The sequence below is a fragment of the Mesoplodon mirus genome (genome assembly GCF_964341445.2).
Source record: "Mesoplodon mirus genome assembly, chromosome: X".
NCBI lineage: Eukaryota > Metazoa > Chordata > Mammalia > Artiodactyla > Ziphiidae > Mesoplodon > Mesoplodon mirus.
This window is the reverse complement of record NC_138981.1, coordinates 142,622,602-142,647,684: the sequence shown is the minus strand read 5'-3', so window position 1 is coordinate 142,647,684 and position 25,083 is coordinate 142,622,602.

Genomic DNA, 25,083 nt, shown 5'->3' with positions numbered 1-25,083 from the left:
ATCACAGAACATGAGGTAAGTCGGAAAGCAAAAGACATATCCTATGATATCACTTATAGGCGTTATCGAACAACTGACACAAATGAACTTATTTGCACAGAGAAAGACACTCACACACTTAGAAAACAAACTATGCTTGTCTAAAAGGAAAGGTGGGGGGAATGGAAAAATTAGAGATTAGGGTTACCATACGTGTACAAATACCTAATAAATACATATATCAAAAGACCGACCGTATAGTAAGGGAGGTCTATGGAACACTCTGCCATAATTTACATGGGAAGTGGATCTGTACATGAATATATATAGATATAGATATAGATATAGATAGATATATATATGTTATGCACAAATGAACCAGATTGTCTACACCTAGCACAAACAATATTCTAATCATTACCCCAATTAAAAAAAAACTAAAACAACAAACAGGAAATAATGTAACATAAACTTATGGGGGTTTCTCCTGGCACATTCCATTTCAATTTACAACTTAGGAACAGGGATTCCAGAAGGGCTCTGCTGCCCTAGTAACCAGATTTGGGAATGGAGAAATGCTGCCGCCTAGTGGCCGTTTACCACAACAGCAGCTTTAAACGCAGTGCTAATGGTCACTAAATATTCACACTCATTACAGGCCTGTGAATGACACCTGCCCTCAAAAACAGTCCTGGGGGCGAATATTGACCAAAACATCAATTTTGAGGGCAACCTTTCAAGAAGACAATTTCAGGACGTTAATTGTATTCTCCATTTTTTTCATTTTTTCTTTAACAGAAATTTTAAAAGGTGTGGGAAAATGAACCTTAGAAAGAATTAAAGACATGCAAATCCAAATTACAAAAGTCCTATCAGCTCACACCAGTCAGAATGGCCATCAGCAAAAATTCTGCAAACAATAAATGCTGAAGGGGTTGTGGAGAAATGCCTAGCCTTGGTTCAATGTGGGACATGGTAAGAGCCAGTAAGGAAAACACAAAGGAGGTGCCTTGAAAAGGTAAATACTGAGCTACCATTCAATCAAGCATGCCCACTGCTGGGCCTATCGACTGAGAGGATGAGAATCAAAAAGACACAGGCTGGACTTCACGAGTGGCACAGTGGTTGACGGTCTTCCACCGAAGAAGGGGACACGGGTTCATGCCCTGGTTCGGGAAAATCACACACGCCGTGGAGCGGCTGGTCCCGTGAGCTATGGCTGCTGGGCCTGTGCGTCCAGAGCCTGTGCTCTGCAATGGGAGTAGCCATGGCAGTGAGTGGCCCACGTACCGCAAAAAATAAAAAAAAAAACACAGACTGGCAATCCTACACTCCAGCAATATTTATCATAGCCAACACTTGGAAGCTATGAAAATGTCCATCAACAGAGGAATGCACAAAGAAAAAGTGGTCCATGTACACAATGGAATATGACTCCAATAAAAAAATATAAACTCAATGTAGAAAACAAACATAAGTAAAGAAACATCAGCTTTTCGGGGTTTATCCAGGCACATTCCACTCTAATTTATAACCGAGGAATACCACTGCAAGGTAGTCTGTTTCCCTAGTTAAAAGTTTGGGAAAAGCAGAAATGCTGCCACCCTCTGTCCGTGACCTGCAACAGCAGCTTTAAAAACTGTGCTAAGGGTCACTTCATATGCACCAGTACTGGAGGGCTGTAAATGAAACCTGCCCTCAAAACGTCTTGAGGGGCGTAATGGCCAAAATCTTTCTAAATGTCACACATACTTCAAGAAAACTGTTTGAAGAGGTGAGCTGTACGCACAGCTTGAAGACAAAAAGGACATGCCAGAAAGCTCAATTTCAATGGATTATGAGACGCAGGCAAATCCAACCACAAACATGGACCAGCTCACACTAGTCAGAATAAACCTCAGCAAAAAAACTACAAACAATAAATGCTGAAGGTGTTGTGCAGAAGTGCATACCCTCAACGTTAAGTGGGACGTGACCTGGTAAGAGCCACTAATGAGAACAGAATGGAGGTGCCTTTACAAGGTAAACATTTTGCTACCATATGATCCAGCAGGCCCACTCCTGGGCCTATAACCTAAGAAGACAGAATTGGAAAGACACAGGCAGGCAAATGTGCATTGCCGCAGCATTACAATAGCCAAGTCATGGAAGCAACCAAAAAGTCCATCAACAGATGAGTGGACAAAGAAGAACTGGTACATGTACAGACAGAGTATTAGCCAAGGAAATAAAGAACACGATGCCATTTGCAGCACCGTAGATGAGTCTAGAGGTAATCACACAACTTGTAGTATGTCAGAAAGAGAAAGACACATATCCTATGATATCACTTATAGGTATTACCTATAAATTCATACCAGTGAAGATATTTCCACAGAGAAGGCCAACCACAGATTCATTAAACAAACTTATGGTTCCCCAATGGAAATTTGTGAGGATTGGATACATTAGCATATCAGGGTTAACAGACGTATACAAACACAGGGGAAATATATAATCACCAAAGACCTACGGAATACCAAGAGAAGACTACTCAACGTTCTGTCATAACGTACATGGGAAAAGGATTCCAGGAAGAAAAGACATATGTGTATGTGTCAAAGAACCACATCTTGCACACCTAGAACAAGCCAAACTTTGTAATCAAACTTGCTGTGGTAAACATAAAAATTAAATTTAAAAAAATGAACAAGAAGTAGGGAGACATCTACTTAAGGGGCTTTTTCCTGGCACATTCCATTCTAAATTACAACCTAGAACACGACTTCCATTGAGGCTCTGTTGCCCTAGTCACCAGATTTGGTAAAGCAGAACTGCTGCCACCTTGTGGGCGTTTCACACAACAGCAGCTTTCATCCCAGCATCAATGGTCAGTTGATATTCAAAATACTTGCAGGCCTGTAAATCACACCTGCCCGGAAAACCAATCCTGGGGTCGTATGTCGACCAAAAAATTCAAAAGGCGTCCATATTTCAAACCGACAGTTTCAAGAGGCATAATTTATGCACATTTGTCTTCTGTTTCTTTTTCTTTATTTCTTTTTTCTTAAAAAAACGGGAATGGAAAAAGGCTGAACAGCAGGAATTAATAAAGCCATGCAAATCCAGTGTACACAAACGTTCACCTCACAGCCGTCAGAATGATCATCAGTAAAAAATGTCTACAAACAATAAAGGCTGAAGGGGTTTTAGAGAACTGCGTACCCTTTAGCTGCCGGTGGGATGTAACCTGGTAAGAGCCAGTAGTGAGAGCAGAATGGAGGTGCGTTTAAGGGTAATAATGGAGCTACCATGTGATGTGGTAGGCCCACTCATGGGACTATCACTGGTGTAGACCAGAATCAAAAAGACACAGGCGGGCAATCCCGCACTGCAGCAAAATGTACCATAGCCAGGACCTGGAAGAAACCAAAATGTCCATCAACAGAAAAATGCACCAAGAAGAAGTCGCCCATGTACACAATGGAATATTAGCCATGAAAAAGCACAGAACTGTGCCGTTGGCACCACCATAGAAGGACCAAGAGATAATCACCCAACTTGAAGTAAGAAAGCAACCGAAAGGCCGACATCCTATGACGTCACTTATAGGTGTTACCTAAAAATTGATACTCATGAAATAATCCCCAAGAGAAGGACACACATAAATTCAGAACACCAAATTATGTTTAACCAAATGGAAAGGTGTAAGGATTGTATGAATTAGGATATGGGGGTTAACAGACATATACTAATACATAGGAAATATATAATCACAAAATACCTAGGGAATACGAAGAGCGGTCTACTCAACACTCTATAATAACATACACGGGAAAGGATCCAAAGAGGAATAGACAGATACACTGATAGGATGAACCAGAAACTGTACACCTAGGAGAATCTACATTTTGATCAAATTTGCTCTGATAATTTAAAAAATTAAATTTAAATAACAAACAACAATTTAGGAGATATAAGCCCTTGGGTGTTTGCGCTGGCACATTCCACTCTAATTCGCAGCTTACTAACACGATTGCCAGGAAAGCTCTGATGCCCAAAAACCCAGAGTTGGACATGAAGAAAGGCTGCCACCTCGTGGCCGTTTCCCACAAGAGCGGCTTTAAACCCACAGCTAATGGTCACTTAACATTCACAAGGATTCAGGGCTGTAAAGGACACCTGCCCTAAAAAATTGTGCGGAGGTAGGGAATGGCCAAAAAGTTTCAAAACTCTCAAATTTTTCAAGGAGATTGTATGGAGGGCTAAGTTTTACTCACTCACTTTCAAAAAAGAGGAAAATGGATAAAAGCTCCACATCAGTAATTATTACACTCATGCAGATCTAACCTCCAAAAAGGTTTCAACTCACACATGTCAACTACCATCAACTAAAAGTCTACAAACATTACATGCTGAAGGGGTTTTAGAGAACTGTGTACCCTCTAGCTGCTGGTGAGATGTAAAGTGGTGACAGCCAATAATGAGAATAGAAAGGAGCTGCGTTTAAAAGTAAAAATTGAGCCACCATTCCGTTCAGCAGGTCCACCGCTGAGACTCTCACCTGACAAGTCCAGAGTCGAGAAGGCACAGGCTTCAACAGCTGCACTGCAGGAATTTTCACAATAGCCAAGACACGGAAGCAACCAAAATGTCCATCACCATATCAGTTGAAAAAGAAGAAGTGGTTCATGTACACAATAGAATATTAGCCATGAAAAACAATGAAACACTGCTCTTTGAGGCACCATAGTTGAGCCTAGAGATAATCACAGAACATGAGGTAAGTCGGAAAGCAAAAGACATATCCTATGATATCACTTATAGGCGTTATCGAACAACTGACACAAATGAACTTATTTGCACAGAGAAAGACACTCACACACTTAGAAAACAAACTATGCTTGTCTAAAAGGAAAGGTGGGGGGAATGGAAAAATTAGAGATTAGGGTTACCATACGTGTACAAATACCTAATAAATACATATATCAAAAGACCGACCGTATAGTAAGGGAGGTCTATGGAACACTCTGCCATAATTTACATGGGAAGTGGATCTGTACATGAATATATATAGATATAGATATAGATATAGATATAGATAGATATATATATGTTATGCACAAATGAACCAGATTGTCTACACCTAGCACAAACAATATTCTAATCATTACCCCAATTAAAAAAAACTAAAACAACAAACAGGAAATAATGTAACATAAACTTATGGGGGTTTCTCCTGGCACATTCCATTTCAATTTACAACTTAGGAACAGGGATTCCAGAAGGGCTCTGCTGCCCTAGTAACCAGATTTGGGAATGGAGAAATGCTGCCGCCTAGTGGCCGTTTACCACAACAGCAGCTTTAAACGCAGTGCTAATGGTCACTAAATATTCACACTCATTACAGGCCTGTGAATGACACCTGCCCTCAAAAACAGTCCTGGGGGCGAATATTGACCAAAACATCAATTTTGAGGGCAACCTTTCAAGAAGACAATTTCAGGACGTTAATTGTATTCTCCATTTTTTTCATTTTTTCTTTAACAGAAATTTTAAAAGGTGTGGGAAAATGAACCTTAGAAAGAATTAAAGACATGCAAATCCAAATTACAAAAGTCCTATCAGCTCACACCAGTCAGAATGGCCATCAGCAAAAATTCTGCAAACAATAAATGCTGAAGGGGTTGTGGAGAAATGCCTAGCCTTGGTTCAATGTGGGACATGGTAAGAGCCAGTAAGGAAAACACAAAGGAGGTGCCTTGAAAAGGTAAATACTGAGCTACCATTCAATCAAGCATGCCCACTGCTGGGCCTATCGACTGAGAGGATGAGAATCAAAAAGACACAGGCTGGACTTCACGAGTGGCACAGTGGTTGACGGTCTTCCACCGAAGAAGGGGACACGGGTTCATGCCCTGGTTCGGGAAAATCACACACGCCGCGGAGCGGCTGGTCCCGTGAGCTATGGCTGCTGGGCCTGTGCGTCCAGAGCCTGTGCTCTGCAATGGGAGTAGCCATGGCAGTGAGTGGCCCACGTACCGCAAAAAATAAAAAAAAAAACACAGACTGGCAATCCTACACTCCAGCAATATTTATCATAGCCAACACTTGGAAGCTATGAAAATGTCCATCAACAGAGGAATGCACAAAGAAAAAGTGGTCCATGTACACAATGGAATATGACTCCAATAAAAAAATATAAACTCAATGTAGAAAACAAACATAAGTAAAGAAACATCAGCTTTTCGGGGTTTATCCAGGCACATTCCACTCTAATTTATAACCGAGGAATACCACTGCAAGGTAGTCTGTTTCCCTAGTTAAAAGTTTGGGAAAAGCAGAAATGCTGCCACCCTCTGTCCGTGACCTGCAACAGCAGCTTTAAAAACTGTGCTAAGGGTCACTTCATATGCACCAGTACTGGAGGGCTGTAAATGAAACCTGCCCTCAAAACGTCTTGAGGGGCGTAATGGCCAAAATCTTTCTAAATGTCACACATACTTCAAGAAAACTGTTTGAAGAGGTGAGCTGTACGCACAGCTTGAAGACAAAAAGGACATGCCAGAAAGCTCAATTTCAATGGATTATGAGACGCAGGCAAATCCAACCACAAACATGGACCAGCTCACACTAGTCAGAATAAACCTCAGCAAAAAAACTACAAACAATAAATGCTGAAGGTGTTGTGCAGAAGTGCATACCCTCAACGTTAAGTGGGACGTGACCTGGTAAGAGCCACTAATGAGAACAGAATGGAGGTGCCTTTACAAGGTAAACATTTTGCTACCATATGATCCAGCAGGCCCACTCCTGGGCCTATAACCTAAGAAGACAGAATTGGAAAGACACAGGCAGGCAAATGTGCATTGCCGCAGCATTACAATAGCCAAGTCATGGAAGCAACCAAAAAGTCCATCAACAGATGAGTGGACAAAGAAGAACTGGTACATGTACAGACAGAGTATTAGCCAAGGAAATAAAGAACACGATGCCATTTGCAGCACCGTAGATGAGTCTAGAGGTAATCACACAACTTGTAGTATGTCAGAAAGAGAAAGACACATATCCTATGATATCACTTATAGGTATTACCTATAAATTCATACCAGTGAAGATATTTCCACAGAGAAGGCCAACCACAGATTCATTAAACAAACTTATGGTTCCCCAATGGAAATTTGTGAGGATTGGATACATTAGCATATCAGGGTTAACAGACGTATACAAACACAGGGGAAATATATAATCACCAAAGACCTACGGAATACCAAGAGAAGACTACTCAACGTTCTGTCATAACGTACATGGGAAAAGGATTCCAGGAAGAAAAGACATATGTGTATGTGTCAAAGAACCACATCTTGCACACCTAGAACAAGCCAAACTTTGTAATCAAACTTGCTGTGGTAAACATAAAAATTAAATTTAAAAAAATGAACAAGAAGTAGGGAGACATCTACTTAAGGGGCTTTTTCCTGGCACATTCCATTCTAAATTACAACCTAGAACACGACTTCCATTGAGGCTCTGTTGCCCTAGTCACCAGATTTGGTAAAGCAGAACTGCTGCCACCTTGTGGGCGTTTCACACAACAGCAGCTTTCATCCCAGCATCAATGGTCAGTTGATATTCAAAATACTTGCAGGCCTGTAAATCACACCTGCCCGGAAAACCAATCCTGGGGTCGTATGTCGACCAAAAAATTCAAAAGGCGTCCATATTTCAAACCGACAGTTTCAAGAGGCATAATTTATGCACATTTGTCTTCTGTTTCTTTTTCTTTATTTCTTTTTTCTTAAAAAAACGGGAATGGAAAAAGGCTGAACAGCAGGAATTAATAAAGCCATGCAAATCCAGTGTACACAAACGTTCACCTCACAGCCGTCAGAATGATCATCAGTAAAAAATGTCTACAAACAATAAAGGCTGAAGGGGTTTTAGAGAACTGCGTACCCTTTAGCTGCCGGTGGGATGTAACCTGGTAAGAGCCAGTAGTGAGAGCAGAATGGAGGTGCGTTTAAGGGTAATAATGGAGCTACCATGTGATGTGGTAGGCCCACTCATGGGACTATCACTGGTGTAGACCAGAATCAAAAAGACACAGGCGGGCAATCCCGCACTGCAGCAAAATGTACCATAGCCAGGACCTGGAAGAAACCAAAATGTCCATCAACAGAAAAATGCACCAAGAAGAAGTCGCCCATGTACACAATGGAATATTAGCCATGAAAAAGCACAGAACTGTGCCGTTGGCACCACCATAGAAGGACCAAGAGATAATCACCCAACTTGAAGTAAGAAAGCAACCGAAAGGCCGACATCCTATGACGTCACTTATAGGTGGTACCTAAAAATTGATACTCATGAAATAATCCCCAAGAGAAGGACACACATAAATTCAGAACACCAAATTATGTTTAACCAAATGGAAAGGTGTAAGGATTGTATGAATTAGGATATGGGGGTTAACAGACATATACTAATACATAGGAAATATATAATCACAAAATACCTAGGGAATACGAAGAGCGGTCTACTCAACACTCTATAATAACATACACGGGAAAGGATCCAAAGAGGAATAGACAGATACACTGATAGGATGAACCAGAAACTGTACACCTAGGAGAATCTACATTTTGATCAAATTTGCTCTGATAATTTAAAAAATTAAATTTAAATAACAAACAACAATTTAGGAGATATAAGCCCTTGGGTGTTTGCGCTGGCACATTCCACTCTAATTCGCAGCTTACTAACACGATTGCCAGGAAAGCTCTGATGCCCAAAAACCCAGAGTTGGACATGAAGAAAGGCTGCCACCTCGTGGCCGTTTCCCACAAGAGCGGCTTTAAACCCACAGCTAATGGTCACTTAACATTCACAAGGATTCAGGGCTGTAAAGGACACCTGCCCTAAAAAATTGTGCGGAGGTAGGGAATGGCCAAAAAGTTTCAAAACTCTCAAATTTTTCAAGGAGATTGTATGGAGGGCTAAGTTTTACTCACTCACTTTCAAAAAAGAGGAAAATGGATAAAAGCTCCACATCAGTAATTATTACACTCATGCAGATCTAACCTCCAAAAAGGTTTCAACTCACACATGTCAACTACCATCAACTAAAAGTCTACAAACATTACATGCTGAAGGGGTTTTAGAGAACTGTGTACCCTCTAGCTGCTGGTGAGATGTAAAGTGGTGACAGCCAATAATGAGAATAGAAAGGAGCTGCGTTTAAAAGTAAAAATTGAGCCACCATTCCGTTCAGCAGGTCCACCGCTGAGACTCTCACCTGACAAGTCCAGAGTCGAGAAGGCACAGGCTTCAACAGCTGCACTGCAGGAATTTTCACAATAGCCAAGACACGGAAGCAACCAAAATGTCCATCACCATATCAGTTGAAAAAGAAGAAGTGGTTCATGTACACAATAGAATATTAGCCATGAAAAACAATGAAACACTGCTCTTTGAGGCACCATAGTTGAGCCTAGAGATAATCACAGAACATGAGGTAAGTCGGAAAGCAAAAGACATATCCTATGATATCACTTATAGGCGTTATCGAACAACTGACACAAATGAACTTATTTGCACAGAGAAAGACACTCACACACTTAGAAAACAAACTATGCTTGTCTAAAAGGAAAGGTGGGGGGAATGGAAAAATTAGAGATTAGGGTTACCATACGTGTACAAATACCTAATAAATACATATATCAAAAGACCGACCGTATAGTAAGGGAGGTCTATGGAACACTCTGCCATAATTTACATGGGAAGTGGATCTGTACATGAATATATATAGATATAGATATAGATATAGATAGATATATATATGTTATGCACAAATGAACCAGATTGTCTACACCTAGCACAAACAATATTTTAATCATTACCCCAATTAAAAAAAAACTAAAACAACAAACAGGAAATAATGTAACATAAACTTATGGGGGTTTCTCCTGGCACATTCCATTTCAATTTACAACTTAGGAACAGGGATTCCAGAAGGGCTCTGCTGCCCTAGTAACCAGATTTGGGAATGGAGAAATGCTGCCGCCTAGTGGCCGTTTACCACAACAGCAGCTTTAAACGCAGTGCTAATGGTCACTAAATATTCACACTCATTACAGGCCTGTGAATGACACCTGCCCTCAAAAACAGTCCTGGGGGCGAATATTGACCAAAACATCAATTTTGAGGGCAACCTTTCAAGAAGACAATTTCAGGACGTTAATTGTATTCTCCATTTTTTTCATTTTTTCTTTAACAGAAATTTTAAAAGGTGTGGGAAAATGAACCTTAGAAAGAATTAAAGACATGCAAATCCAAATTACAAAAGTCCTATCAGCTCACACCAGTCAGAATGGCCATCAGCAAAAATTCTGCAAACAATAAATGCTGAAGGGGTTGTGGAGAAATGCCTAGCCTTGGTTCAATGTGGGACATGGTAAGAGCCAGTAAGGAAAACACAAAGGAGGTGCCTTGAAAAGGTAAATACTGAGCTACCATTCAATCAAGCATGCCCACTGCTGGGCCTATCGACTGAGAGGATGAGAATCAAAAAGACACAGGCTGGACTTCACGAGTGGCACAGTGGTTGACGGTCTTCCACCGAAGAAGGGGACACGGGTTCATGCCCTGGTTCGGGAAAATCACACACGCCGCGGAGCGGCTGGTCCCGTGAGCTATGGCTGCTGGGCCTGTGCATCCACAGCCTGTGCTCTGCAATGGGAGTAGCCATGGCAGTGAGTGGCCCACGTACCGCAAAAAATAAAAAAAAAACACAGACTGTCAATCCTACACTCCAGCAATATTTATCATAGCCAACACTTGGAAGCTGTGAAAATGTCCATCAACAGAGGAATGCACAAAGATAAAGTGGTCCATGTACACAATGGAATATGACTCCAATAAAAAAATATAAATTCAATGTAGAAAACAAACATAAGTAAAGAAACATCAGCTTTTCGGGGTTTATCCAGGCACATTCCACTCTAATTTATAACCGAGGAATACCACTGCAAGGTAGTCTGTTTCCCTAGTTAAAAGTTTGGGAAAAGCAGAAATGCTGCCACCCTCTGTCCGTGACCTGCAACAGTAGCTTTAAAAACTGTGCTAAGGGTCACTTCATATGCACCAGTACTGGAGGGCTGTAAATGAAACCTGCCCTCAAAACGTCTTGAGGGGCGTAATGGCCAAAATCTTTCTAAATGTCACACATACTTCAAGAAAACAGTTTGAAGAGGTAAGCTGTACGCACAGCTTGAAGACAAAAAGGACATGCCAGAAAGCTCAATTTCAATGGATTATGAGACGCAGGCAAATCCAACCACAAACATGGACCAGCTCACACTAGTCAGAATAAACCTCAGCAAAAAAACTACAAACAATAAATGCTGAAGGTGTTGTGCAGAAGTGCATACCCTCAACGTTAAGTGGGACGTGACCTGGTAAGAGCCACTAATGAGAACAGAATGGAGGTGCCTTTACAAGGTAAACATTTTGCTACCATATGATCCAGCAGGCCCACTCCTGGGCCTATAACCTAAGAAGACAGAATTGGAAAGACACAGGCAGGCAAATGTGCATTGCCGCAGCATTACAATAGCCAAGTCATGGAAGCAACCAAAAAGTCCATCAACAGATGAGTGGACAAAGAAGAACTGGTACATGTACAGACAGAGTATTAGACAAGGAAATAAAGGACACGATGCCATTTGCAGCACCGTAGATGAGTCTAGAGGTAATCACACAACTTGTAGTATGTCAGAAAGAGAAAGACACATATCCTATGATATCACTTATAGGTATTACCTATAAATTCATACCAGTGAAGATATTTCCACAGAGAAGGCCAACCACAGATTCATTAAACAAACTTATGGTTCCCCAATGGAAATTTGTGAGGATTGGATACATTAGCATATCAGGGTTAACAGACGTATACAAACACAGGGGAAATATATAATCACCAAAGACCTACGGAATACCAAGAGAAGACTACTCAACGTTCTGTCATAACGTACATGGGAAAAGGATTCCAGGAAGAAAAGACATATGTGTATGTGTCAAAGAACCACATCTTGCACACCTAGAACAAGCCAAACTTTGTAATCAAACTTGCTGTGGTAAACATAAAAATTAAATTTAAAAAAATGAACAAGAAGTAGGGAGACATCTACTTAAGGGGCTTTTTCCTGGCACATTCCATTCTAAATTACAACCTAGAACACGACTTCCATTGAGGCTCTGTTGCCCTAGTCACCAGATTTGGTAAAGCAGAACTGCTGCCACCTTGTGGGCGTTTCACACAACAGCAGCTTTCATCCCAGCATCAATGGTCAGTTGATATTCAAAATACTTGCAGGCCTGTAAATCACACCTGCCCGGAAAACCAATCCTGGGGTCGTATGTCGACCAAAAAATTCAAAAGGCGTCCATATTTCAAACCGACAGTTTCAAGAGGCATAATTTATGCACATTTGTCTTCTGTTTCTTTTTCTTTATTTCTTTTTTCTTAAAAAAACGGGAATGGAAAAAGGCTGAACAGCAGGAATTAATAAAGCCATGCAAATCCAGTGTACACAAACGTTCACCTCACAGCCGTCAGAATGATCATCAGTAAAAAATGTCTACAAACAATAAAGGCTGAAGGGGTTTTAGAGAACTGCGTACCCTTTAGCTGCCGGTGGGATGTAACCTGGTAAGAGCCAGTAGTGAGAGCAGAATGGAGGTGCGTTTAAGGGTAATAATGGAGCTACCATGTGATGTGGTAGGCCCACTCATGGGACTATCACTGGAGTAGACCAGAATCAAAAAGACACAGGCGGGCAATCCCGCACTGCAGCAAAATGTACCATAGCCAGGACCTGGAAGAAACCAAAATGTCCATCAACAGAAAAATGCACCAAGAAGAAGTCGCCCATGTACACAATGGAATATTAGCCATGAAAAAGCACAGAACTGTGCCGTTGGCACCACCATAGAAGGACCAAGAGATAATCACCCAACTTGAAGTAAGAAAGCAACCGAAAGGCCGACATCCTATGACGTCACTTATAGGTGTTACCTAAAAATTGATACTCATGAAATAATCCCCAAGAGAAGGACACACATAAATTCAGAACACCAAATTATGTTTAACCAAATGGAAAGGTGTAAGGATTGTATGAATTAGGATATGGGGGTTAACAGACATATACTAATACATAGGAAATATATAATCACAAAATACCTAGGGAATACGAAGAGCGGTCTACTCAACACTCTATAATAACATACACGGGAAAGGATCCAAACAGGAATAGACAGATACACTGATAGGATGAACCAGAAACTGTACACCTAGGAGAATCTACATTTTGATCAAATTTGCTCTGATAATTTAAAAAATTAAATTTAAATAACAAACAACAATTTAGGAGATATAAGCCCTTGGGTGTTTGCGCTGGCACATTCCACTCTAATTCGCAGCTTACTAACACGATTGCCAGGAAAGCTCTGTGGCCCAAAAACCCAGAGTTGGAAATGAAGAAAGGCTGCCGCCTCGTGGCCGTTTCCCACAAGAGCGGCTTTAAACCCACAGCTAATGGTCACTTAACATTCACAAGGATTCAGGGCTGTAAAGGACACCTGCCCTAAAAAATTGTGCGGAGGTAGGGAATGGCCAAAAAGTTTCAAAACTCTCAAATTTTTCAAGGAGATTGTATGGAGGGCTAAGTTTTACTCACTCACTTTCAAAAAAGAGGAAAATGGATAAAAGCTCCACATCAGTAATTATTACACTCATGCAGATCTAACCTCCAAAAAGGTTTCAACTCACACATGTCAACTACCATCAACTAAAAGTCTACAAACATTACATGCTGAAGGGGTTTTAGAGAACTGTGTACCCTCTAGCTGCTGGTGAGATGTAAAGTGGTGACAGCCAATAATGAGAATAGAAAGGAGCTGCGTTTAAAAGTAAAAATTGAGCCACCATTCCGTTCAGCAGGCCCACCGCTGAGACTCTCACCTGACAAGTCCAGAGTCGAGAAGGCACAGGCTTCAACAGCTGCACTGCAGGAATTTTCACAATAGCCAAGACACGGAAGCAACCAAAATGTCCATCACCATATCAGTTGAAAAAGAAGAAGTGGTTCATGTACACAATAGAATATTAGCCATGAAAAACAATGAAACACTGCTCTTTGAGGCACCATAGTTGAGCCTAGAGATAATCACAGAACATGAGGTAAGTCGGAAAGCAAAAGACATATCCTATGATATCACTTATAGGCGTTATCGAACAACTGACACAAATGAACTTATTTGCACAGAGAAAGACACTCACACACTTAGAAAACAAACTATGCTTGTCTAAAAGGAAAGGTGGGGGGAATGGAAAAATTAGAGATTAGGGTTACCATACGTGTACAAATACCTAATAAATACATATATCAAAAGACCGACCGTATAGTAAGGGAGGTCTATGGAACACTCTGCCATAATTTACATGGGAAGTGGATCTGTACATGAATATATATAGATATAGATATAGATATAGATATAGATAGATATATATATGTTATGCACAAATGAACCAGATTGTCTACACCTAGCACAAACAATATTCTAATCATTACCCCAATTAAAAAAAAACTAAAACAACAAACAGGAAATAATGTAACATAAACTTATGGGGGTTTCTCCTGGCACATTCCATTTCAATTTACAACTTAGGAACAGGGATTCCAGAAGGGCTCTGCTGCCCTAGTAACCAGATTTGGGAATGGAGAAATGCTGCCGCCTAGTGGCCGTTTACCACAACAGCAGCTTTAAACGCAGTGCTAATGGTCACTAAATATTCACACTCATTACAGGCCTGTGAATGACACCTGCCCTCAAAAACAGTCCTGGGGGCGAATATTGACCAAAACATCAATTTTGAGGGCAACCTTTCAAGAAGACAATTTCAGGACGTTAATTGTATTCTCCATTTTTTTCATTTTTTCTTTAACAGAAATTTTAAAAGGTGTGGGAAAATGAACCTTAGAAAGAATTAAAGACATGCAAATCCAAATTACAAAAGTCCTATCAGCTCACACCAGTCAGAATGGCCATCAGCAAAAATTCTGCAAACAATAAATGCTGAAGGGGTTGTGGAGAAATGCCTAGCCTTGGTTCAATGTGGGACATGGTAAGAGCCAGTAAGGAAAACACAAAGGAGGTGCCTTGAAAAGGTAAATACTGAGCTACCATTCAATCAAGCATGCCCACTGCTGGGCCTATCGACTGAGAGGATGAGAATCAAAAAGACACAGGCTGGACTTCACTAGTGGCACAGTGGTTGACGGTCTTCCACCGAAGAAGGGGACACGGGTTCATGCCCTGGTTCGGGAAAATCACACACGCCGCGGAGCGGCTGGTCCCGTGAGCTATGGCTGCTGGGCCTGTGCGTCCACAGCCTGTGCTCTGCAATGGGAGTAGCCATGGCAGTGAGTGGCCCACGTACCGCAAAAAATAAAAAAAAAAACACAGACTGGCAATCCTACACTCCAGCAATATTTATCATAGCCAACACTTGGAAGCTATGAAAATGTCCATCAACAGAGGAATGCACAAAGAAAAAGTGGTCCATGTACACAATGGAATATGACTCCAATAAAAAAATATAAATTCAATGTAGAAAACAAACATAAGTAAAGAAACATCAGCTTTTCGGGGTTTATCCAGGCACATTCCACTCTAATTTATAACCGAGGAATACCACTGCAAGGTAGTCTGTTTCCCTAGTTAAAAGTTTGGGAAAAGCAGAAATGCTGCCACCCTCTGTCCGTGACCTGCAACAGTAGCTTTAAAAACTGTGCTAAGGGTCACTTCATATGCACCAGTACTGGAGGGCTGTAAATGAAACCTGCCCTCAAAACGTCTTGAGGGGCGTAATGGCCAAAATCTTTCTAAATGTCACACATACTTCAAGAAAACAGTTTGAAGAGGTAAGCTGTACGCACAGCTTGAAGACAAAAAGGACATGCCAGAAAGCTCAATTTCAATGGATTATGAGACGCAGGCAAATCCAACCACAAACATGGACCAGCTCACACTAGTCAGAATAAACCTCAGCAAAAAAACTACAAACAATAAATGCTGAAGGTGTTGTGCAGAAGTGCATACCCTCAACGTTAAGTGGGACGTGACCTGGTAAGAGCCACTAATGAGAACAGAATGGAGGTGCCTTTACAAGGTAAACATTTTGCTACCATATGATCCAGCAGGCCCACTCCTGGGCCTATAACCTAAGAAGACAGAATTGGAAAGACACAGGCAGGCAAATGTGCATTGCCGCAGCATTACAATAGCCAAGTCATGGAAGCAACCAAAAAGTCCATCAACAGATGAGTGGACAAAGAAGAACTGGTACATGTACAGACAGAGTATTAGCCAAGGAAATAAAGAACACGATGCCATTTGCAGCACCGTAGATGAGTCTAGAGGTAATCACACAACTTGTAGTATGTCAGAAAGAGAAAGACACATATCCTATGATATCACTTATAGGTATTACCTATAAATTCATACCAGTGAAGATATTTCCACAGAGAAGGCCAACCACAGATTCATTAAACAAACTTATGGTTCCCCAATGGAAATTTGTGAGGATTGGATACATTAGCATATCAGGGTTAACAGACGTATACAAACACAGGGGAAATATATAATCACCAAAGACCTACGGAATACCAAGAGAAGACTACTCAACGTTCTGTCATAACGTACATGGGAAAAGGATTCCAGGAAGAAAAGACATATGTGTATGTGTCAAAGAACCACATCTTGCACACCTAGAACAAGCCAAACTTTGTAATCAAACTTGCTGTGGTAAACATAAAAATTAAATTTAAAAAAATGAACAAGAAGTAGGGAGACATCTACTTAAGGGGCTTTTTCCTGGCACATTCCATTCTAAATTACAACCTAGAACACGACTTCCATTGAGGCTCTGTTGCCCTAGTCACCAGATTTGGTAAAGCAGAACTGCTGCCACCTTGTGGGCGTTTCACACAACAGCAGCTTTCATCCCAGCATCAATGGTCAGTTGATATTCAAAATACTTGCAGGCCTGTAAATCACACCTGCCCGGAAAACCAATCCTGGGGTCGTATGTCGACCAAAAAATTCAAAAGGCGTCCATATTTCAAACCGACAGTTTCAAGAGGCATAATTTATGCACATTTGTCTTCTGTTTCTTTTTCTTTATTTCTTTTTTCTTAAAAAAACGGGAATGGAAAAAGGCTGAACAGCAGGAATTAATAAAGCCATGCAAATCCAGTGTACACAAACGTTCACCTCACAGCCGTCAGAATGATCATCAGTAAAAAATGTCTACAAACAATAAAGGCTGAAGGGGTTTTAGAGAACTGCGTACCCTTTAGCTGCCGGTGGGATGTAACCTGGTAAGAGCCAGTAGTGAGAGCAGAATGGAGGTGCGTTTAAGGGTAATAATGGAGCTACCATGTGATGTGGTAGGCCCACTCATGGGACTATCACTGGTGTAGACCAGAATCAAAAAGACACAGGCGGGCAATCCCGCACTGCAGCAAAATGTACCATAGCCAGGACCTGGAAGAAACCAAAATGTCCATCAACAGAAAAATGCACCAAGAAGAAGTCGCCCATGTACACAATGGAATATTAGCCATGAAAAAGCACAGAACTGTGCCGTTGGCACCACCATAGAAGGACCAAGAGATAATCACCCAACTTGAAGTAAGAAAGCAACCGAAAGGCCGACATCCTATGACGTCACTTATAGGTGTTACCTAAAAATTGATACTCATGAAATAATCCCCAAGAGAAGGACACACATAAATTCAGAACACCAAATTATGTTTAACCAAATGGAAAGGTGTAAGGATTGTATGAATTAGGATATGGGGGTTAACAGACATATACTAATACATAGGAAATATATAATCACAAAATACCTAGGGAATACGAAGAGCGGTCTACTCAACACTCTATAATAACATACACGGGAAAGGATCCAAAGAGGAATAGACAGATACACTGATAGGATGAACCAGAAACTGTACACCTAGGAGAATCTACATTTTGATCAAATTTGCTCTGATAATTTAAAAAATTAAATTTAAATAACAAACAACAATTTAGGAGATATAAGCCCTTGGGTGTTTGCGCTGGCACATTCCACTCTAATTCGCAGCTTACTAACACGATTGCCAGGAAAGCTCTGATGCCCAAAAACCCAGAGTTGGACATGAAGAAAGGCTGCCACCTCGTGGCCGTTTCCCACAAGAGCGGCTTTAAACCCACAGCTAATGGTCACTTAACATTCACAAGGATTCAGGGCTGTAAAGGACACCTGCCCTAAAAAATTGTGCGGAGGTAGGGAATGGCCAAAAAGTTTCAAAACTCTCAAATTTTTCAAGGAGATTGTATGGAGGGCTAAGTTTTACTCACTCACTTTCAAAAAAGAGGAAAATGGATAAAAGCTCCACATCAGTAATTATTACACTCATGCAGATCTAACCTCCAAAAAGGTTTCAACTCACACATGTCAACTACCATCAACTAAAAGTCTACAAACATTACATGCTGAAGGGGTTTTAGAGAACTGTGTACCCTCTAGCTGCTGGTGAGATGTAAAGTGGTGACAGCCAATAATGAGAATAGAAAGGAGCTGCGTTTAAAAGTAAAAATTGAGCCACCATTCCGTTCAGCAGGTCCACCGCTGAGACTCTCACCTGACAAGTCCAGAGTCGAGAAGGCACAGGCTTCAACAGCTGCACTGCAGGAATTTTCACAATAGCCAAGACACGGAAGCAACCAAAATGTCCATCACCATATCAGTTGAAAAAGAAGAAGTGGTTCATGTACACAATAGAATATTAGCCATGAAAAACAATGAAACACTGCTCTTTGAGGCACCATAGTTGAGCCTAGAGATAATCACAGAACATGAGGTAAGTCGGAAAGCAAAAGACATATCCTATGATATCACTTATAGGCGTTATCGAACAACTGACACAAATGAACTTATTTGCACAGAGAAAGACACTCACACACTTAGAAAACAAACTATGCTTGTCTAAAAGGAAAGGTGGGGGGAATGGAAAAATTAGAGATTAGGGTTACCATACGTGTACAAATACCTAATAAATACATATATCAAAAGACCGACCGTATAGTAAGGGAGGTCTATGGAACACTCTGCCATAATTTACATGGGAAGTGGATCTGTACATGAATATATATAGATATAGATATAGATATAGATAGATATATATATGTTATGCACAAATGAACCAGATTGTCTACACCTAGCACAAACAATATTCTAATCATTACCCCAATTAAAAAAAACCTAAAACAACAAACAGGAAATAATGTAACATAAACTTATGGGGGTTTCTCCTGGCACATTCCATTTCAATTTACAACTTAGGAACAGGGATTCCAGAAGGGCTCTGCTGCCCTAGTAACCAGATTTGGGAATGGAGAAATGCTGCCGCCTAGTGGCCGTTTACCACAACAGCAGCTTTAAACGCAGTGCTAATGGTCACTAAATATTCACACTCATTACAGGCCTGTGAATGACACCTGCCCTCAAAAACAGTCCTGGGGGCGAATATTGACCAAAACATCAATTTTGAGGGCAACCTTTCAAGAAGACAATTTCAGGACGTTAATTGTATTCTCCATTTTTTTCATTTTTTCTTTAACAGAAATTTTAAAAGGTGTGGGAAAATGAACCTTAGAAAGAATTAAAGACATGCAAATCCAAATTACAAAAGTCCTATCAGCTCACACCAGTCAGAATGGCCATCAGCAAAAATTCTGCAAACAATAAATGCTGAAGGGGTTGTGGAGAAATGCCTAGCCTTGGTTCAATGTGGGACATGGTAAGAGCCAGTAAGGAAAACACAAAGGAGGTGCCTTGAAAAGGTAAATACTGAGCTACCATTCAATCAAGCATGCCCACTGCTGGGCCTATCGACTGAGAGGATGAGAATCAAAAAGACACAGGCTGGACTTCACGAGTGGCACAGTGGTTGACGGTCTTCCACCGAAGAAGGGGACACGGGTTCATGCCCTGGTTCGGGAAAATCACACACGCCGCGGAGCGGCTGGTCCCGTGAGCTATGGCTGCTGGGCCTGTGCGTCCACAGCCTGTGCTCTGCAATGGGAGTAGCCATGGCAGTGAGTGGCCCACGTACCGCAAAAAATAAAAAAAAAAACACAGACTGGCAATCCTACACTCCAGCAATATTTATCATAGCCAACACTTGGAAGCTATGAAAATGTCCATCAACAGAGGAATGCACAAAGAAAAAGTGGTCCATGTACACAATGGAATATGACTCCAATAAAAAAATATAAATTCAATGTAGAAAACAAACATAAGTAAAGAAACATCAGCTTTTCGGGGTTTATCCAGGCACATTCCACTCTAATTTATAACCGAGGAATACCACTGCAAGGTAGTCTGTTTCCCTAGTTAAAAGTTTGGGAAAAGCAGAAATGCTGCCACCCTCTGTCCGTGACCTGCAACAGTAGCTTTAAAAACTGTGCTAAGGGTCACTTCATATGCACCAGTACTGGAGGGCTGTAAATGAAACCTGCCCTCAAAACGTCTTGAGGGGCGTAATGGCCAAAATCTTTCTAAATGTCACACATACTTCAAGAAAACAGTTTGAAGAGGTAAGCTGTACGCACAGCTTGAAGACAAAAAGGACATGCCAGAAAGCTCAATTTCAATGGATTATGAGACGCAGGCAAATCCAACCACAAACATGGACCAGCTCACACTAGTCAGAATAAACCTCAGCAAAAAAACTACAAACAATAAATGCTGAAGGTGTTGTGCAGAAGTGCATACCCTCAACGTTAAGTGGGACGTGACCTGGTAAGAGCCACTAATGAGAACAGAATGGAGGTGCCTTTACAAGGTAAACATTTTGCTACCATATGATCCAGCAGGCCCACTCCTGGGCCTATAACCTAAGAAGACAGAATTGGAAAGACACAGGCAGGCAAATGTGCATTGCCGCAGCATTACAATAGCCAAGTCATGGAAGCAACCAAAAAGTCCATCAACAGATGAGTGGACAAAGAAGAACTGGTACATGTACAGACAGAGTATTAGCCAAGGAAATAAAGAACACGATGCCATTTGCAGCACCGTAGATGAGTCTAGAGGTAATCACACAACTTGTAGTATGTCAGAAAGAGAAAGACACATATCCTATGATATCACTTATAGGTATTACCTATAAATTCATACCAGTGAAGATATTTCCACAGAGAAGGCCAACCACAGATTCATTAAACAAACTTATGGTTCCCCAATGGAAATTTGTGAGGATTGGATACATTAGCATATCAGGGTTAACAGACGTATACAAACACAGGGGAAATATATAATCACCAAAGACCTACGGAATACCAAGAGAAGACTACTCAACGTTCTGTCATAACGTACATGGGAAAAGGATTCCAGGAAGAAAAGACATATGTGTATGTGTCAAAGAACCACATCTTGCACACCTAGAACAAGCCAAACTTTGTAATCAAACTTGCTGTGGTAAACATAAAAATTAAATTTAAAAAAATGAACAAGAAGTAGGGAGACATCTACTTAAGGGGCTTTTTCCTGGCACATTCCATTCTAAATTACAACCTAGAACACGACTTCCATTGAGGCTCTGTTGCCCTAGTCACCAGATTTGGTAAAGCAGAACTGCTGCCACCTTGTGGGCGTTTCACACAACAGCAGCTTTCATCCCAGCATCAATGGTCAGTTGATATTCAAAATACTTGCAGGCCTGTAAATCACACCTGCCCGGAAAACCAATCCTGGGGTCGTATGTCGACCAAAAAATTCAAAAGGCGTCCATATTTCAAACCGACAGTTTCAAGAGGCATAATTTATGCACATTTGTCTTCTGTTTCTTTTTCTTTATTTCTTTTTTCTTAAAAAAACGGGAATGGAAAAAGGCTGAACAGCAGGAATTAATAAAGCCATGCAAATCCAGTGTACACAAACGTTCACCTCACAGCCGTCAGAATGATCATCAGTAAAAAATGTCTACAAACAATAAAGGCTGAAGGGGTTTTAGAGAACTGCGTACCCTTTAGCTGCCGGTGGGATGTAACCTGGTAAGAGCCAGTAGTGAGAGCAGAATGGAGGTGCGTTTAAGGGTAATAATGGAGCTACCATGTGATGTGGTAGGCCCACTCATGGGACTATCACTGGTGTAGACCAGAATCAAAAAGACACAGGCGGGCAATCCCGCACTGCAGCAAAATGTACCATAGCCAGGACCTGGAAGAAACCAAAATGTCCATCAACAGAAAAATGCACCAAGAAGAAGTCGCCCATGTACACAATGGAATATTAGCCATGAAAAAGCACAGAACTGTGCCGTTGGCACCACCATAGAAGGACCAAGAGATAATCACCCAACTTGAAGTAAGAAAGCAACCGAAAGGCCGACATCCTATGACGTCACTTATAGGTGTTACCTAAAAATTGATACTCATGAAATAATCCCCAAGAGAAGGACACACATAAATTCAGAACACCAAATTATGTTTAACCAAATGGAAAGGTGTAAGGATTGTATGAATTAGGATATGGGGGTTAACAGACATATACTAATACATAGGAAATATATAATCACAAAATACCTAGGGAATACGAAGAGCGGTCTACTCAACACTCTATAATAACATACACGGGAAAGGATCCAAAGAGGAATAGACAGATACACTGATAGGATGAACCAGAAACTGTACACCTAGGAGAATCTACATTTTGATCAAATTTGCTCTGATAATTTAAAAAATTAAATTTAAATAACAAACAACAATTTAGGAGATATAAGCCCTTGGGTGTTTGCGCTGGCACATTCCACTCTAATTCGCAGCTTACTAACACGATTGCCAGGAAAGCTCTGATGCCCAAAAACCCAGAGTTGGACATGAAGAAATGCTGCCACCTCGTGGCCGTTTCCCACAAGAGCGGCTTTAAACCCACAGCTAATGGTCACTTAACATTCACAAGGATTCAGGGCTGTAAAGGACACCTGCCCTAAAAAATTGTGCGGAGGTAGGGAATGGCCAAAAAGTTTCAAAACTCTCAAATTTTTCAAGGAGATTGTATGGAGGGCTAAGTTTTACTCACTCACTTTCAAAAAAGAGGAAAATGGATAAAAGCTCCACATCAGTAATTATTACACTCATGCAGATCTAACCTCCAAAAAGGTTTCAACTCACACATGTCAACTACCATCAACTAAAAGTCTACAAACATTACATGCTGAAGGGGTTTTAGAGAACTGTGTACCCTCTAGCTGCTGGTGAGATGTAAAGTGGTGACAGCCAATAATGAGAATAGAAAGGAGCTGCGTTTAAAAGTAAAAATTGAGCCACCATTCCGTTCAGCAGGTCCACCGCTGAGACTCTCACCTGACAAGTCCAGAGTCGAGAAGGCACAGGCTTCAACAGCTGCACTGCAGGAATTTTCACAATAGCCAAGACACGGAAGCAACCAAAATGTCCATCACCATATCAGTTGAAAAAGAAGAAGTGGTTCATGTACACAATAGAATATTAGCCATGAAAAACAATGAAACACTGCTCTTTGAGGCACCATAGTTGAGCCTAGAGATAATCACAGAACATGAGGTAAGTCGGAAAGCAAAAGACATATCCTATGATATCACTTATAGGCGTTATCGAACAACTGACACAAATGAACTTATTTGCACAGAGAAAGACACTCACACACTTAGAAAACAAACTATGCTTGTCTAAAAGGAAAGGTGGGGGGAATGGAAAAATTAGAGATTAGGGTTACCATACGTGTACAAATACCTAATAAATACATATATCAAAAGACCGACCGTATAGTAAGGGAGGTCTATGGAACACTCTGCCATAATTTACATGGGAAGTGGATCTGTACATGAATATATATAGATATAGATATAGATATAGATAGATATATATATGTTATGCACAAATGAACCAGATTGTCTACACCTAGCACAAACAATATTCTAATCATTACCCCAATTAAAAAAAACCTAAAACAACAAACAGGAAATAATGTAACATAAACTTATGGGGGTTTCTCCTGGCACATTCCATTTCAATTTACAACTTAGGAACAGGGATTCCAGAAGGGCTCTGCTGCCCTAGTAACCAGATTTGGGAATGGAGAAATGCTGCCGCCTAGTGGCCGTTTACCACAACAGCAGCTTTAAACGCAGTGCTAATGGTCACTAAATATTCACACTCATTACAGGCCTGTGAATGACACCTGCCCTCAAAAACAGTCCTGGGGGCGAATATTGACCAAAACATCAATTTTGAGGGCAACCTTTCAAGAAGACAATTTCAGGACGTTAATTGTATTCTCCATTTTTTTCATTTTTTCTTTAACAGAAATTTTAAAAGGTGTGGGAAAATGAACCTTAGAAAGAATTAAAGACATGCAAATCCAAATTACAAAAGTCCTATCAGCTCACACCAGTCAGAATGGCCATCAGCAAAAATTCTGCAAACAATAAATGCTGAAGGGGTTGTGGAGAAATGCCTAGCCTTGGTTCAATGTGGGACATGGTAAGAGCCAGTAAGGAAAACACAAAGGAGGTGCCTTGAAAAGGTAAATACTGAGCTACCATTCAATCAAGCATGCCCACTGCTGGGCCTATCGACTGAGAGGATGAGAATCAAAAAGACACAGGCTGGACTTCACGAGTGGCACAGTGGTTGACGGTCTTCCACCGAAGAAGGGGACACGGGTTCATGCCCTGGTTCGGGAAAATCACACACGCCGCGGAGCGGCTGGTCCCGTGAGCTATGGCTGCTGGGCCTGTGCGTCCACAGCCTGTGCTCTGCAATGGGAGTAGCCATGGCAGTGAGTGGCCCACGTACCGCAAAAAATAAAAAAAAAAACACAGACTGGCAATCCTACACTCCAGCAATATTTATCATAGCCAACACTTGGAAGCTATGAAAATGTCCATCAACAGAGGAATGCACAAAGAAAAAGTGGTCCATGTACACAATGGAATATGACTCCAATAAAAAAATATAAATTCAATGTAG